The sequence below is a fragment of the Beta vulgaris genome, chromosome 6, assembly GCF_026745355.1.
Source record: "Beta vulgaris subsp. vulgaris cultivar EL10 chromosome 6, EL10.2, whole genome shotgun sequence".
NCBI classification, from domain to species: Eukaryota; Viridiplantae; Streptophyta; class Magnoliopsida; order Caryophyllales; family Amaranthaceae; genus Beta; species Beta vulgaris.
This window is the reverse complement of record NC_079207.1, coordinates 22,199,263-22,212,673: the sequence shown is the minus strand read 5'-3', so window position 1 is coordinate 22,212,673 and position 13,411 is coordinate 22,199,263. Positions and strand designations below refer to the sequence as shown.

General features: G+C 29.9%; 1 pseudogene; it reads left to right on the top strand.

Moving 5' to 3' along the window:
- Positions 1-9,130: 9,130 nt before the first annotated feature.
- LOC130591787 (uncharacterized) overlaps positions 9,131-13,411 on the top strand; it is a 21,806-nt pseudogene continuing 17,525 nt past the window's right edge.

Sequence of the window (13,411 nt, the reverse complement as noted above, 5' to 3'; positions counted from 1 at the left end):
TTAATATAAATGTAAATTATGTTGTGTCATATAAAGTTAAAGAAATTATACCTGCGTTTCATCACATATCACCAAATATGTAATTTTGGACTCTATGTTGTTGCATGATATCCTACAAATATATCTAAATTATAGATTAGCTATTAATTTGTTTGTAAAATCAGAACATATGAAAGATTGAGTGCATTATAGATAAATAGGAAACTAATCTCTTGGAAAATGCATTATTAATACAAAAACTCATACAAATAGTAGGAACATACATTTTGCATACACATTTAGCACGATTTGTCTAAGATTATGCTACATGATTGTTTTGCAGCATGTGTTGCAAAACTCAACAAATATCTGGCCAACTAACTCAACTGACGAATGAGAGTGATGACTTTTTGAAGCAAGAATATGTAAAAGATATTTTCGATATTATGAACATGAAAAAGGTGATAATTTTGTTATTTCATTCAACAATATATATTACCATCACAAGAAAAATGACTAATTATCCTTATACACTTTTTCATTTCTCAGTCTTGTGTATGCGTATGCCTAGCCACAATAGAGGACATAGATGTTGGGTATAGTTGGTATTACGATGGATGCAACAGATGTATGAGTGGAGTGATAAGGGAAGATGATGTCATTCGATGTAGAAAGGAGAATGTAGTGTTACGTAGTACAACACCAAGGTACTTATATTTTCTAATTTACCATTACAAAAGAAAAATATACACTAATATTGAATGTTAAGTTATAAAAATTACATATTTTTATATTTTAATAGTTAATTTTCGAAAATTCTTATAGATTCAAGATAAAATTGATTGTTGCTGATAAATCTGGAGATGCTTCTTTTATGATGTTTGATAAAGAGGTGTCTAAATTGGTTGGTAGAACAGCAAAAGAAATGGTTGCCTCTCAAAATAAGGTTTGTTAGCATACAATATCTAACACCAATTGTAATACATGTTTCTTATGTACATTTATAAATACTAATATCGAACTACATGTAGATGGAAAACAATGAGTTTCCTGAAGAATTCAAAAGTCTATTGGGGAAAAGATTTTTGTTTAAGGTCACCGTGCCATATAATAATGGTGTTGATCAAAATTATTCCTACACTGTGAATTCTACGTCTGATGAACCTGAATTAATTATAAGTGGATTGAACTTTACATGAAGTTGGAGGTATTTGAATTGATACACATGATTTTCAATTTGTTTCATTATCTATTATTATGTAAACAATTAATTGGTAATTACTTATGTACACTTATTTTTAACAGAACTCTATTGTTGTAAAAAAGAGAGTGAGGCAGAAAGTGTCCAAGAATGTGAAGAGAACATGGTAATAATTAGATATATCAACTAATTCCTTCTACTCACATTTATGTAATATATTATTATATAATATATATATATATAATATATATATATATATAATATAATATATATATATATGTATATAATATTGTTTAGCATTTCTAACAACGATTTTTTTTTCACCATATTCAATAGGATCTCTCTCATTCGGAGGCAGACTCTTCTTTCTCCCACATCACACCGCAAAAGAGGGCAACATTACTTGATGAACATTCACCCTTAGGAATGCAGCTTTCAACTACCAAGAAACTCAAGTCTGTTGTGCCTCAAGAAGAAGAATGACAAAAATGGAGTCTATAAAGTTCATCTAGATTTAGGAACTACAAATAGAGTTCTGTTCTATATTTCTAAACAATTTGCATTGCTTTATTAAGGTTTTGGTTATTGTCCTTTAGAATCATTTTGACACTTTTGCGGTTCACATGTATTTTTTATGTATTATTTAATGATATATTTGATTATCATATATGTTTTCCTCACTATATAATGTTTAACTAAATATTCAACTAATTTGTAAACCTAACTGTTATAAATTATACATAATCAATCAAAAAAAAATAAATAAATATATATATATATATATATATATACACACACACACACACACATATATATATTACTTATGATTAACATTATTTAGTATTACATGTTATGTATATTATTATAAGGAATCCGAATATAAATAGATAAATGTAGTCTTAAATAAATATTCCTTTTTATAATTCTTTGGTAGACGTTATTAAAGAAAAAATCATTTTCCAGTGATATAAATTATATGTATGTATTTTGATACTAATGTTTTATGTTTAACTAAATATTTAACTAATTTGTAAACCTAATTGTTATAAATTATACATAATCAAAATAATATATATTATATATATATTATTTATGATAGACAGTATTTAGTATTACATGTTATGTATATTATTATAAGGAATGGAATATAAATAAATAAATGTAGGCTTAAATAAATAGGTCATTTTTATAATTATTTGGTATACGTTATTAGGAAAAAAAACAATATCAATTATCGATGTCAATATTTCATAATAGGAAAACAATATCAATTATAATAACCTATCTAACGTACATCATCTTACACATTTTTAAGAATTAATATTTTGGTAAGTTAATGGTAGACATCATATTTCATAATAGGAAAACAATATCAATTATTATAAAACAAATTATATAAAACACGTTATTATCCCTAAATAACTAACTATAGAAATTTAGGCAAGTTTTCTAAATGCGGATCAAATCAACTTAATTAAAAGGCCCTAATTACGTTTTTAAACCTATATATGATCATGACAATTTTGTTTCCAAACGTGGGAGATATTGAGAAGCTTAATAATAGGAATTGAGTCTTTTATTTATTCGGAAATCTTATTTTTTTTCCTATTATATGATATTCCTAATAACCATTGCTCACATAATATTTATTTAAAGATACTTTAGATCACTCCACCATATTCTAAGGAAACTTTAGCATATTAGACTCTATATATATATAAGATATATAACTGCTAAGGAAACTTTAGCATATTAGAGTCTATATAATACCTCCACTCCACTAAAAACGCACATATATTCTTCATGGTCATTTAGACAAATTAATTATATAGTGTTCTTATCTTTTGAATTACACCATATTTTTTTGCGTTAATAAAAAATAATTAGAGAAATGAGTTCCTCTAATAGTAAACGCGTAAAGAAACCTTCAGATTACGGAAAAAGAAAACGATTTCGGTGGCAATACACCAATTGTGTGTAACAATTCAAATCAACTTCATGATGCAAAGGTTGCTATGCAAAGGAGGAAATCAATTTTGAACGATAAGCGAAGTAGAAGCCAATGGTCAAATTTTTCGACTGAGAGAACTCCTTTAATTGACATTTCTAATGGTAAGTTGATTTGCAATTCTTTTTTTCATTATATAGTTACGTATTTTAAACATAGTTGTGAATTGACATTAACTAAGCCATATTATATTAAACATATTAATTCCAGGTAACAATAGAGATAATGATCTACATACAAAGACAGCGTCTAATACAAATGATGATGACAAGGTCAGTAGGGGAAGGAGGAAGGGAAGCTTGATTGAAAATAAAAGGAAAACACAGGAATTGAGTGTACCCATTCTTTTATCTCCTGAAATTAATATTCCTAATGGTATGTATTGTTGGTTAGTATAAATGTATAGTATAATTTTAGGATTAGTATGTTGGCATTATTATGTGTATACATTTGTATTCAAACTACTTAATCTTATTATTATGTACACCAACATATTCATCAGGACTCCATGTTTCATATGTTGTAATAGACTAATGGTTTTTGCCAAGTTTTTTTTTTTTTGTAGTGTATATATTTTGATGTCATCTTACTTACTCATGATAGTAAAATATTATATCGCGTTTTTAAAGTAATGCAAACATAAATGGTTGAATTCTATTACTATTTCCCATATATATATATTAACATTTTCTACTCCATCTAATATTAAATCAAAACAAATTTTCAAGAAGATGTGAAACAATATAAACTACTTTCTCACATTTTTTTTATATTCATATTTGTACAGTTTTTATGGAATAATCAAACATTGACTAAACAAATAAAGGTATTCATCATGAAATGTGCTTACTATAACATACATAAGTCAAGGTAATTTAGTATATCTTATATTTATCATGTATATAAAGTATATAATTATTATACATTATAAAGAGGAAAAGAGAAGACTACCTTTTCATCTCACATTATTTGTTCAATGGCCACCATCCTTTGCATCCAAAGCAAACCCTCCAAAAAAAACAAACATAGTTTAGCTTATGTATTTAATGATATTTTTTTAAAAAAATATTTATGATTATTTTTTGTTCTATTAAATCATAAATATTATCAACTACATTTATAAAATCAGAACATAATATACAATTATAGGATATCTACTACTTTTTATAGAATCAACTACATATTATCAAGGATTTATGATTATTTATTAATCTATTAAATCATAAATATTATCAACTAAATTTATAAAATCAGAACATAATATGAAATTGAAAAAAATTACTTTTAAGGATATACGATTAAGGATATGAACTACGTGATTTAAAGGATCAACTACATATTATCACCTACTTTTTTAATTAACATTCGATTATATACCTATATGTATGGATAGATATTTCATACATTTATAAAATATTATCCAAATGATATTATTTTTTAAAAATTATTTTTTAAACGATATATGATTATTTACTACGATTTTTATTTTTAAAATTATATATTATTATTTATTAATCTAAAGCTAATTTTGGTGACTTTCATGCGAGAAAATATTTTTTCTTTAAGCTTATATTTAACAATAAAGCACTTTAGGATACACTTTAGTTTTTAGTTCTACGGTTTTTAAAAATGTATAATTTTAAATTGATTAATTAATGATATATTCATGAAATAATATGGGAAATAATTAGAAAAAATGCAAAATTTTAAATGATATTATGATATTTTTACTTAATTTATATTTCGTACTTTTGTGACATGCATGCGAGAAAAATTACAGATGCATACATATTAAATACGGAAAAAAATTAAATTGATGATATGCATGCAAATTTAATTGTAATTTAAGATTGATGCATTAATCATATATTCATGAAATAATATAGGTTGTAAATAGTAAAAAAATTTAACTTTTAACAATATTACACAATTTCATAATTTTCTGTGCAATTTGGTTGCGAGAAATGTCGAGTCAAAACCATTTAATACGTTCATTATTTTAATGCAAAACTGTTGTTTTTCTACGAAATGATATTATTTTTAAAAAAACTATTTTTTAAATGATATATGATTATTTACTACAATTTTTATTTTTAAAATTATATATTATTATTTATTAATCTAAAGCTGATTTTGGTGACATGCATGCGAGAAACTATTTTTTCTTTAAGCTTATATTTAACAATAAAGCACTTTAGGATACACTTTAGTTTTTAATTCTACGGTTTTTAAAAAGGTATAATTTTAGATTGATTAATTAATGATATATTCATGAAATAATATAGGAAATAATTAGCAAAAATGCAAATTTAAATGGTATTATGATATTTCTACTTAAATTAGATATTCAAATTTCGTAATATTTACAGCTAATTCTTTTTTTTGTCACTTGCATGCGAAAAAAAATCTAGATTCATACAAACTAAAAACGAAAGAAAAACAAATAGAGGATATAGATGCATGTTTTCCTATATTATATAATCAACTACATGAAATTAAATTAATTGATGATATGCATGCAAATTTTAAGAACCGATTTAAGATTGAATCTTAAATCATATATTCATGAAATAATATAGGTTGTAAATAGTAAAAAAAATTAACTTTTAACAATATTACACAATTTCATAATTTTCTGTGCAATTTGGTTGCGAGAAAGGTAGAGTCAAAACCATTTAATACGTTCATTATTTTAATGCAAAACTGATTTTTTTTAATGTATTTAATCATAAAAATTATCAACAAAATATATAGATCACCATGTAAAGTACAAGGAAAACACAAATTAGATATTCCGATATCGTAATATTTTCATCTAATTCTTTTTTTTGTCACATGCATGCGAAAAAAAAAATCTAGATTCATATAAACTAAAAACGAAAGAAAAACAAATAGAGGATAGAGATGCATGTTTTTAATTTACTGTTTTTTAAGTAGATGGAATGTTAGATCTACAAAATTATCATATATTCATGAACTAATATAATTATTAATTAAAAAAAAAACAAAATTAAATCCGAATGAGAGCACTACACCTGTAAGTAGTTGAAATCTGATGAAAAAATTCGTTTCTTCAGTTCTTCATCAATGGAATGAACATACAATCCGGTTTGCATGCGAATAAAACTTCCGAAATTTCATTCCCCAATTTCGAAATACCCTTTTTTTCACATTTTCTGCTGTCTTCTTTGTTGATCGAATTTGTTTTTTGTTGTGTAAATATCTTTCAAATAAATCTACGAATTTTTAGAATGAAAGGAAAGTTGCCATTTTTTGATAAATCTTCATGCATGTTCGAGAAAGAGAAAATGAATGTTCGAGAAAACTTTGAGAGAGAGAGAGAGAGAGAGAGAGAGAGAGAGAGAGAATATGAGAGAGAGAGAGAGAGAATATGAACGGTTCTTAAAATCAGAAAATGAAATGTTTTGGTGCATTTGGTTTTGATGCATCTATATATATACTTAGGTTTTTAAGGGTTATGTTAGGTAGTATTAGGTAGTATAAATAGAGTATTATAGTAAAGTATATGTTAAATGGAAATGTATAATGGGTTTTAAAACAAGTTATATATATAATTTTGTATTTATATTGGTTGGAAATCTTATAGTAAATATTATGTTTAGTGAAAGTGTATAATGCGCTTTAAAACAAGTTTATATTATTATAAGGCCAAACTAAATAAATCACTTTATGCCTAAATTAATAAGTGTCGTCACAACTATTTATAAATCATTGTTATATGTATAAAAAAATTTAATAGTTACGTGATATAAGTTATAGTAGGTTAACATATGTTTAGGTATTTAAGGTTTACTTTAGGTAGTATTAGTAGTATATAAGAGTAACATTTTAGGGTTATGTTTAGTTGAAATGTATAATGGCTTTAAAGCAAATATATATATATATATATATATATATATATATAATAATATATATAAATATATATATATATATATATATATTAATTATGTATCTATATTGAGTTGGAAATCATACTATGTATTTACAAATTTTTTATAGAATATAGAAATGTCATGTCCTTCTCATTAAGCATTCAAACATATTTCATTCGTAAGTGTTATTTTATGTAAACTAATCAATTTGTTATTATCATCCATTCAATATTGTTTCATGTACATATTTAAAAAAATTGTTAATTCATGCTAAATTTATATTATTTAATTTGTAAATTAACAATAAAATGACTGAATGTTTATGTTATTGAGCAAACGTGGAATTTCAAAGTTCGCTTTTATATAATACACCTTAATTCTTATATGTTAACTATTTTAATTTGCTTATTGTTATACTTTGACAAGAACAACTTACTATAACATAAGTAGAATTATAACATTAATTTCATTGAACGTACATATGAATTCAAAACCATCTAAATATACGTACAAATTTTGGATTTTAACGTGGAAAACATTTCTTATTTTAGTTACCACTCATCCACTCAATCAACTGTTATCAAAAGAAGCTCAACAAAAATATGCAAGACAAAAGAGGAAGTTTATTATGTTAGAAAAGCGTGCAAGATCTACGCGTAACTCTGCTCCTATACGATCACGAAATTTAATGGCCACGCAACCAACTTACCTCTTAACGGATCTTCATCAGGTATAAATTGCAATTAGATTAAGTAGTTAACACATATCATCAAACCATTTTGGACAATAATTAGTTATCCTTTTGTTTTTATATATGCAACTAACATGTTTATTGTCTTCCCATTATAAGCGTTTTCCTCAACTTATGGATTATCTCCTTTATCGTCGACAATTACAAACTTCTCTACTAATTCGTACGTAACTCCGATTCCTAATGGTGAGTGTATATAATTTCTTTTACTTTGAAAACGTATTACTTGCAAGATAGTAATGTAACATTATTCTTAATGCAGTATTTTCGACAAGTCTACCATCTTCAAGTTCACAAGATATTAGTTGTGATGTGCACGTGACAACTCAATCTCCATTAAGTGCTATAACACAAATTAGTATCGGTTTGTTTATACTAAATTATTAACTTATTGATTGTTGATTTGTCTAATAACGTTACTGTATAAACAATCTATTGATTTTGTGAAATTGTGTGCGTTAGAAAAGAACCATGCATCAAAGATAGCAAGGCACCAACGAAAACTTATAATTGAAGAGAAACGAAGTTCTGGTAATAAATAAAACTATTATAAATATGCCATGTTTATACTATTTCAGTTTGGCATAGTATGATCATAAATATTTAAAACTTGTGACCAACTGACATCACCTATTGTCGCTTGACATAGCGTCTACGTCATTTCCACTGTCAACGGAAGTTATACAACCAATGCGATTATGCAGTTCATTTAGATCAAAGACACGTGTAATCCGAAGTAGGCAAGTACTTGAATCGGTTTCAAAGAGAATCATTCCAGGTATGTTATAGTAACTGTTAATTAACTAATATAGCACAATAAATAGTATGTAGATAAGTTATAACAATTAGTAAACTTGTGTGTTTATGCATTAAAAATTTAAATTTTGTTGTACAGATGACAGTGATGGTGAAGGAAATGATATGGATGTTGACAATTATGCAAATTCTAATGCGCGAGTAGAAATAATTGATTCAGGTATAAATCCTGCAGTAAGGCATATAATAGTTTGGTATATTCTTTAAAAGACTAATTAAAGTTTTAATTTTTTCTTAATTGTAGAAGGTTATTCAGATTTGGGAGATCCCACATGTGTTTGCGAGTTTTGTGGAGCACAAATGTGGTTTGGTGAACGAGTAAACAAACGGAATAAGATCGGACGACCAAAGTTTGGGATGTGTTGCATGCAAGGAAAAGTACAATTACCTTTACTAAAGCGTCCACCCCAACTTTTGGAAGATCTATTGAAAAAGAGACATAGTAGAAGTGCGCACTTCCTTAAAATATTAGAGGGTATAACATGATGTATTCGTTCACTTCTATGGGAGGTAGAATAATTGCACCAACTACCCATGGTCGTGGTCCATATACATACAAGATTGGAGGTCAAAATCATCACCTGATAGGCAGTTTGTTGCCGAACGATGGAGCACGTCCTAAATTCTCTCAATTATACATATATGACACTGAAGAAGAGATTAACAATAGGAAGAATGCGGCAAGGTATCGTGCTATTTTACTGCAAATATTTGAACATGTCATTTGTATTAAATGTAATATATATATATCCTCATTCATAATAAAGCAATGCTAACGTTAAACATACTATATTTCGTCAGTTCTAAAGACCCTAATAAATTTGAAGATCGTGTCGTTGCACAATTGAAGGATATGGTTGATCAACATAACCCATTGGCCAAGAGTTTTAGAATGGCTAGAGATCGTTTGAATCAAACAAGGCGAAGACTTAAAACTTAGGCTAATTGGAAGAAGGGATTCTGATGGAAGGACTTATAACCTTCCAACAACATCTGAAGTGGCCGCTCTTATAGTTGGAGACATTGATACAGCAGATAAGAGGGATATTGTAGTCCAAAGGAAAAATGGAAGATTAAGGCAGATATCTGAGCTTCACCCATCGTATTTACCGTTACAATATCCACTGATTTTCCCATATGGGGAAGATGGATATCGAGTAGATGTTATGCATAGAGACAAGACCGCATCAAGTAGTTCTACGAATAAAAGAGAACGACTTACTATGGGAGTGGTTTGCATACAGAATGCAAGATCGTGAACATGAAGCCGATACTTTGTTATTATGTCGTCGGTTGTATCAACAATTTTTGGTTGACGGTTACACTATGATTGAGGCGAGAGGCGCTCCTTTCTAAAGAATAACCAACAAAGTTTAAGATCAGATAATGTGAAGAATTTAAGAGGGGCTGTGGAAAGAGGTGATACAGAGGGATCTTCCAATGGTAGTCGCGTTGTTATACCACCGTCATTCACAGGTGGTCATAGCTACATGAGAGAGAACTATCAGGATGCAATGGCCATTTGTAGATGGTATGGTTATCCAGATTTGTTCATAACCTTTACATGTAATGCTAAATGGCCAGAAATAACAGATTCGTTCAAAAAAGGGGACTTAGACCCGAGGACAGACCGGATATCATCTGTCGAGTCTTTAAAATGAAGCTCGACCAATTGGTTAAAGACCTAAAGGAGAATGAGATATTTGGCCGAGTCAAAGCTGGTACGTATAAATCAAATCGGTATAATTATGTTGATTTCTACAGCTTTTTTATTCTTTAATATATATATGATTGAATTATTGAATTTCATACTATTTACAAAACAATTTACACAGACAAGATTAGTTGGTCTACTTATAAGTTGTTCAAATAATGATCATACATATCTTCTTTTTCTCCAGTTGTTTATACAGTTGAGTTTCAAAAGCGTGGCCTTCCCATGCTCATATACTTCTTTCCTGCACCCTGCTGACAAATATCCACAGGCAAGCGATATTGACAAGATTATATGCGCTGAGTTACCAGATCCAATTGAGGATCCGGATTTGTATGAGACTGTTACAGAAATGATGCTACATGGTCCATGTGGTCCCTCAAACACTAATGCACCTTGCATGGATCAAAATAAGTGACAAAGCATTTTCCTAAAAGATTTATTGACGAAACAAAGGTTGATGAGGAAGGATATCCAGTTTATAGAAGAAGAGATAACGGAATCTCGGTTGAGAAAACGGAGTGCATCTTGATAATAGGTTTGTTGTTCCTTATAATCCACAACTGCTTCGTAAGTATCGTGCCATATAAACGTTGAATGGTGCAATCAATCCAGATCGATAAAGTATTTGTTCAAGTACATAAATAAGGGTTACGATAGAGTAACTGCTGCTGCTTATCAAACAAAAATAGCTGCGATGATCCACAAAAGATTGATGAGATTAAAATGTATTAGACTGCCGTTACATATCTGCTTGTGAGGCAGTGTGGAGGATATATGGATTTCCTATTCACTATCGAACCCCTGCTGTTGAGAGATTGAGTTTCCATCTACCTGGGGAGCAAACGGTCGTCTACACTGACCAGATGGACGTGGAGATGTACTTGATAGACCTAATGTTGATAGCACAAAGTTTTTATCGTGGATGGAATGCAACCAAAAGTATGAAGAAGCAAGACAGTTGAGTTATGTAGATTCCCCACGAAATTTGTTTGGAAACAACCTACGCGAGAATGGACACCTAGGTCGAAAGGGTTCGCACTTGGCAGGGTATACCATGTCGCTCCAGGTTCTGGTGAGAAATACTATCTAAGAACGCTTTAATTTTGTAAAAGGCCCGACGTGCTACGAGGATATAAGAACGTTGATGGTGTAGTGTATCCAACTTTCAAAGAAGCTTGCTACGCAAGGGGGCTGCTTGATGACGACAAGGAATACATAGACGCCATAACAGAGGCAAGCTTTAGAGAAACGGGGCATTATCTGCGAAATCTATTTTGCATGTTACTTATGTCTGGTAGCTTATCTAAACCAGAAGACATATGGGAAAAGACATGGCACCTACTCTACTGATGACATTCTATATAAACAACGTCGTATTCATAAAAACAAAGGAAAGTCGCAGTATTTGCATACTTACTTTTTTTTCGCTTACTGGATGTTTAATAATTGTGCAACGAAAAAAGGATCGTTATGACATAAATGAAGGCATCTAATATTAAATCTTCCCTATTGCATTGCAGATTTAACTCTAACGGATGAACAAATTCAAGCTTTTGCACTGGCAGATATTGAAGCTAAACTGCAAAGTAATGGAAGTAGCCTTCGAAAATTCAGTGAGATGCCTTTTCCAGATGAATTGTCGTGTTTGAAGGTCAAAAAAGCTAATAGCGGATGAGCTTTCATATGACATACCCTCATTAATTCAGGAATATAACAATCTGTTTCCATGTCTAACCGAAGAACAACTAATGGTTTTCAACGAAATAATGCACTCTGTTAATGGCCAATCAGGAGGTGTGTTTTTTGTATACGGATATGGAGGCACGGGTAAAACATACATTTGGAGGACATTGTGTGCTGCAATTAGGAAGATGGGTGAAATTGTTTTGCCAGTAGCATCAAGTGGAATTGCGTCCCTACTTCTTCCAAAAGGTCGAACCGCCCATTCAAGGTTCGGGCTTCCACTCAATGTTTGTGAAAACTCTACGTGTGTAGCTATTAGGCCTGGTTCTGACTTAGCTGCATTGCTCATGAGAACAAAGCTAATTATCTGGGATGAAGCACCAATGATGCACAAATATTGCTTTGAAGCACTTGATAGGAGTTTAAAGGAATTATGCAAGCTGTTGATCGAGATAATTTGCATCGACCATTTGGAGGTAAAGTTGTTGTCTTGGTGGTGATTTAAGACAGATTCTGCCTGTTATACCCAAGGGTACAAGGCAAGATATAGTATTTGCGACTTAAACTCTTCGTTTCTATGGGATTCATGTAAGGTTTTGAAGCTTACACGCAATATGAGACTTCAATCATGTTCTTCTTCGTCGTCCGCTAATGAAATCAGGGACTTCTCAGAATGGATACTGAGCGTTGGTGATGGCAGAGCTGGAGGGCCCAATGATGGAGAAGTCGATATTGAAATCACTGAAGATATTCTTATAGACGGTGGAGATGACCCCATATCATCATTGTCGACAGCACATACCCTTCACTCACTGATCACCTTTGGGAAGCCAAATACTTCCAAGAAAGAGCAATTCTAGCTCCAACTAATGAAATAGTTGAGAAGGTAAATGATCATGTGTTGTCCACAATTCCAGGTGAGAGAAAATTTACTTGAGTTGTGATGCAATTAGTAAAGATGAAGGGAACTTAGGGGCTCATGATATATATTCACTGAATTCTTAAACACAATAAAGTGCTCGGGCCTGCCAAATCATAGTATTAAGTTAAAAGTTGGTGCGCCTATCATGTTGCTTCGTAATATTGATCAGACATCTGGATTGTGTAATGGCACGAGGCTGGTAGTGAAGCATTTAGGCAATCGAGTGATTGAAGCTACTGTCATTTCAGGGAGCAATGTTGGTGACAAGGTATTCATCCCACGAATGACACTAACACCGTCTGACTCAACAAAATTTCCTATCAGATTTCAAAGACGGCAATTTCCTTTGACTGTGTGTTTTGCCATGACAATAAATAAAAGTCAAGGACAATCATTGTCGCACGTCGGTTGTATTTACCGAGGCCTGTTTTCAGTCATGGT